Genomic DNA, 6,000 nt, shown 5'->3' on the forward strand with positions numbered 1-6,000 from the left:
CTACTCCAACCATCTTATGAGAGGTTTAGACACAGGCATGCATTTAGAATTGTTTTTTATTTCAACCTATTACAAAAGAAAAGACATTTTCTAAATCTCTTGAGCTTCTCCATTAAAAAAGAAAAGTTAATTATCACTTTCTGGGGACATTCCAAATAACTACAGCAAATCTGTTATTAAGAATAAAGTCTGGTTGTATAGAAGGAAATGAGGGACAGGGTATGGGGAAAAGGAAAGATGGTGGATGGTGGAATGAGACAGACATCATTACCCTATGTACATGTATGATTACACAAACAGTGTGACTCTACTTCGTGTACAGCCAGAGAAATGAAAAGTTGTACCCACTCCAAAAAAAAAAAATAAAATAAAGTCTGTACCAACAAGAATACTTTAAAAAAATAATACTGTAGCTAAGACTTCAATCCTGAGACTGTTTCTTGGACATAATCTCAAAACACAAATTATTAACCATCAAAATTTATAAGAGACAACTAATGAGACATTGATAGCAGTTAATCCAATACAATCTCTCACCAGTGCATGTGTTCATGAAGGTCAAGCCAATCTGCAACAGCTCCACTTTTCTCAAAGCCAGTCTTCACATCAATGGTAACTTGTATACTTCTTTGAAACTTGCTTTTTTATTCAATTCTTCTTTGGGAATTTATCCATACTGATCAGTGTTGCTCAAGTTTTAACTGTTGTATAATATTGTACTTTACACAACTAAAATAGTCTTTTCAGTTGTTGAACATTTAAAGTTTTCCAATTTTTTATTATAAGTAGTAAAATATAGTAAAATAATTTCCCTATTTAGTGAAGTATAATTTTTTCTCATATTTTCTGCAGTTAAGAATTTCTTTACAGAGCATTTTAAACATTTATATACTCTTATCATAGTTTAAGAACTAACTCATTACATCAAGATTCAACACACCTACACAAATTTAAAATAATTTGAAAATTGTATTGAGTGCCTACAGTTCTTAGGCACTAAGAAAATCACAGTGAATTAAAAAATCTTTATCCTAATGATCCTAGTACCGTAATGGAGGTTGGGATGGGAGAGGCGCAGAATCTAATCGATATTAAAAAAATAAAAACATATAGTAGGTGAGTTGTCCAGGGCTATTTTTTAAAAAAGAGAAAGATGTATATAGAGAAGGGATTTTATTTTAAAGGGTGGCAAAAGAAAATCTCAGTAAAATAATTATATTTCAGTAAATAACAAGAATGAAGAGGCAAACTTTGTGTATATGTATTAAAATATATGTGAATATGTGGTTTATATGTAGATAATATTTATATGTAATTATATGTATTTATATTTATATAGGTATCCAATTTTCCCACCACAACTTGTTGAAAAAGTTATCTTTTCTCTAGCATGTATTTTTGGTACTTCAGAGACTGTATGTGGGTTTGTCTCTGTGTATTTTATCCTATTCCATTGGTCTTCATATCTGTTTTTATGCCAGTACTATGCTGTTTTTGTTACTATAGCTCTGTAGTATAATTTGAGGTCTGGTATTGTGGTGCATCCAGTATCATTGTTCTTGTTCAGGATCACGTTGGCTATCTGGGTCTTTTATTTGTCCAAATGAATTTTAAAACTGTTTTTTCTAGTTCTCTGAAAAATGTCATTGGTATTCTGATGAGGATTGCAATATTCAATTATATTTTAATGATTTCTATAATATTTTACCATTTTTCTTGTTATATCAATACTCAGATAAGACTTGGACAGGTAATGAGTTTCTCTAGGCAACTTTTTTTTTTCGGTGTTGGGGATTGAACCTAGGGCATTATGCTTGACAGGCAAGCACTCTACCAACTGGCTATATCCCCAGTCCTTTTTTCCTATTTTTTAAAACCTCAGTCCATCTTATGTAATGCCAGTTTGGTATTCTTTGTACAATGATGAAAACATAAAGACATTTGATGACTTTTTAGCACTTACCAGGCACTATTCTTGGTGTAAGGTTTATAGCAGTGAGTGTTGGGGGCTGTGCCAGCCAGAACGGCGCCTGATCACATAGGCAGTGAGGAGGTTAATTAACATAAACACACTCAGGTGATTTATCACTGGCCGTATTCAGTTAAGTCCTCGCGCACAATGCGTGCACAATGCGAGCATACCTGCTTGGGCCTGCTCCTTTTAACCCTTGCCGTGATGAGGCAACTGGCGTGGCCCGCCCTCCGCCTCCTGGAGGGAATATAAGCGAGCAGTGGGCGGGGGTGCAACAGTAAGGAGCAGCAGCAAGCAGAGCAGCAGCTAGCAGAAAGAAGCAGAGTAGAAGCCATTAGCAGAAAGGAAGAAGAAGAAGCGGCAAGCAGATAGAAAGCACCTCTGAAAAGAAGCACCTCAGATAGAGGCACCCTTAGTTCACAGGATGCAGGATGCACCTTTAAGAAGAAGCAGCAGAACTTTAAGAAGAAATAGATCTCTGATAAGCGTAGAAACCTCTCTTTCTCTAAAACTTTCTCTCTAAGCAAAGTTTCTCTTCCTGATAAGCAGTTTCTCTTCCTCTAAGCAAAGTCTCTCTTTCTCTAAGCAAAGTCTCTTTTCCTGATAAGCAAAGTTTCTCTTCCTTTAAGCAAAACCTATCTTTCTCTCAAAGTTTCTCTTCCTCTATAAATTAGTGAATATAGGAAAAATATTTTATTTCCAGGCCCCTCCGATAAATACCTGCGCAATTGTTGCCGCGGGCGGCGACAAGTGAGCAAAATAAAAGTTCTTATCCTTGTAGTTTTCATTATAGTTGTTGAAGACAGAAGGAAAAAAATAAAATACTTTCTTTTACCAATTATAATAATAATTTTATTTTTAGTTTGCTATTTTTTTATTTTATTGGTTCTTTTTTAGTTATGGTATATTGTGATAGGTTCTAGGAAGAAAACCTAGGAATGAAAGCTAGGAAATTAATGAGGAAGATCACATAGTGTGTGGTCAAGGAAATTCTCATTTGTGTGTGACTTGAGAAAAAAGCCTGAGGGACACAGGATGTAAAGGGAAAAGCCATGTTGGTATCAGAGTAAAATCATTAAAGCAGAAGAAAAAGTATAATATTATAACAACTGAAAAATAGTAACTATCCCACAGGTTTTTTCTGGAAAAAATACCTTCTCCTAGTAATGTACTCTTACGTTATATTCCATTCCAGCCTCATATGTAAAAACATTTTCCCCAAATCCACTGAATAAGTGTCACAATCTATAAGCAGGTGTTATATCCAAGGTGTAAAGCCAAAACTCCAATGGTTACACAGAGGTATGGAATTGTGGGTTACAGGGTTGGTGCTCTGAAAAGTGACTGGCCAACTTTGTGCAGTGTCAGTATCATAGCCAATGAGGTTTATCTTAGGTGTAGTTATTACTCATTGAAAAAAAAGTGACTGCCCAATACTTCAGTGGAAGAAGTGGACGTGTAATCAAAACAACTGCACACCCTGCATAAAATGTAAGGTAGAGGTACTGGATGGACCAGGCATGATAGAATCAAGCAACTGTATTACAATAAGGCAAGAGAGAATTCTTTCAAAATGGATCAGGCTGTGATATAAGCTGCCCCACTACTTGGGCCCTCTAAGATGACAGACCCAGTGGGTTTTGCTAGGTAAGAATGATATGGGGAAATCACAACAGGAGAGTCACAGTGCACATTCCTAGGCTTCTCTGGCTAAAAATCTTGTTCTTCAGTAAAGAACTTGTCTCCATTTTGAAAAAAGCTCTTAGAATGTTACTAGCCCTCCCTCTTACAGTGTCTGACCAGGACAAGAAACAAGTATGCAAATGAAGATGCCCTCATGCACTGGGTATTGTTACATACATCCAGCCCTATAATAAGTCTCATAGATAAAACCATGCTGTGGTTTGGATAAGTGTTAAAAGCTTGGTCCCTAGCCTGTGTCCCCACAAAGACATCTGTGGGACTACAGTCTCTCTTTTTCCCTCTCTCGCTCTTTTTTTCTTTCTCTCTGACCACCATGAGGGTGAGCAGCTTGCTCCACCATGTGCTGCTTGCCGTGATATCCTGCCTTGCTACAGACCCAGAAGTAAGAGGGTCAACCAACCATGTACTGAAATCTCCAAAACAGTGAGCCGAAATAAACTTTTCCTATTTTTAAGTTGATTATCTCAGGTGTTTTGTTTCAGTAATGGAAAGCTGACTAACCACAAGCAGCAGTTTGTTGTAAGATAAAAATGGTACATTCTGGAGCAAATATAAAAATCACAGGATATCATTTATGTGTGGAATCTAAAATGGTTGAACTCACAGAAGTAGAGAGTAGAATGATAGTCACTAGAGGCTAGAGTCATGGGGGATGATTGCAGAGATGTTGGTCAAAGAATACAACATTTCAGTTAGAAGGAAGTTCAAGAGATCTATTTGACTTAATGATTATAGTTAATAACAATATTGTATTCTTGAAAAGTGATGAAAGTGTATTTTTAGTATTCACCACAAAATGATATCTATGTGAGGTACCACATATTAATTAGCCTATTTTAGCCATTCTATAAGGTATATATATACACTTGAAGCAGGTTATAAAAATATATACAAATTTTATTAATAGAAAAAAATGTTTAAAAAGTTAAGAAATCATTTACCACTTGTGTTGGTGAGAACAGGGCTAACATATTAAGCATAAAATGATTTCATTAAAACAGGCTAGCCTCTGGGCATAGTGGGGGGCTGAGGATAAGGATCACAAGTTCAAGACTAGCCTCTTGAACTGAGCAAGACTCTTTTTCAAAAATTTAAAAGGAACCGGGCTTGGTGGCACATGCCTGTAATCCCAGTGACTCCAGAGTTTGAGGCAAGAGGATCATGATTTCAAACCCAGCCTCAGCCACTCAGCAAGGTCCTAAGCAACTCAGCAAGACCCTGTCTCTAATAAAAAAAAAAAGTGGGGGAGTCATGAGGGGGATGTGGCTAGGTGGTTAAGAGCCCCTGGGTTCAATCCCTGGTAACAACAACAACAACAACAACAACAACAAATTAAAGGAACTATAAATGCAACTCAATGGTAAAGTACCCCTGGTTTAAGTACCCAGTATTCCCCACCACCACTAAAAAAAGATAGGCAAAAAAAGTCAAATCTCTAATACAAAAAAAGAAAACAAAGAAAAGAAAATGGGCAAAGGACATGCTAGGAAACACAACAGAAGATATTTATAGGAAAGTAAATTAAGGAAAAATGTTCAGTGCAAAGAATTGTAAACTCAAGCAACCATAACATAACTTGACCACTTACCAATTTAACAAATAATGAGGAAAAAATTTATACTTGATATTAGCAGCTCTTGGATAAATTCATGTTTGTACTGTTGACAGGAATATAAATGGGCACAATCTCCCTGATGGTAACATCATGAAAACAGTTTTGATCATTTGACTCACTTTGTAAGGTATTTTCCTAAAGAAATAATTGTAGAAAAAGACAAAGATTTATATGGTATTATATTATTTGTGTGGTATTATCTTCAATGATTGAAGATAGGAAAAATAATGTTTTAGAAAATATATGATGGAATATTACATAGCCACTAATAATATGTTTAAAACTGTATTTAAACATGAAAAATAGTACAAAATTAAACTAATTGTGTGTTTGTGGGTGTCTGTGAAATATGTGTATGCATGGGAAAAGACTGGTAGAAAGGAAAATGAAGTGTCAACAGAAGATGAAGAGAGGGAGGACAAAAAGAGGAAATGATACATTTCCACAGGGCACAAGTGAATTATACCCAGAGGTGGCCCAGACTCAAGTATTACCTACCACTGTTGCCACTTTCCTACCTAATACATATGGCCTTGTGGGAATTTCTTGTGACCAGCTGACCAAGAAGGGAAAAACACTAGGCCTAGTTTATGAGTGGATGGCTCAGTAGGATAGGATAGGATAAGGAATATTAGAATATGAATTATCATGGAGAGGGAGAAGGGGAGGGAAAGAGGAAGTAATGGAGAGTAAATTGGAACAAATAATA

Source organism: Sciurus carolinensis, chromosome 5 (assembly GCF_902686445.1).
Source record: "Sciurus carolinensis chromosome 5, mSciCar1.2, whole genome shotgun sequence".
NCBI classification, from domain to species: Eukaryota; Metazoa; Chordata; class Mammalia; order Rodentia; family Sciuridae; genus Sciurus; species Sciurus carolinensis.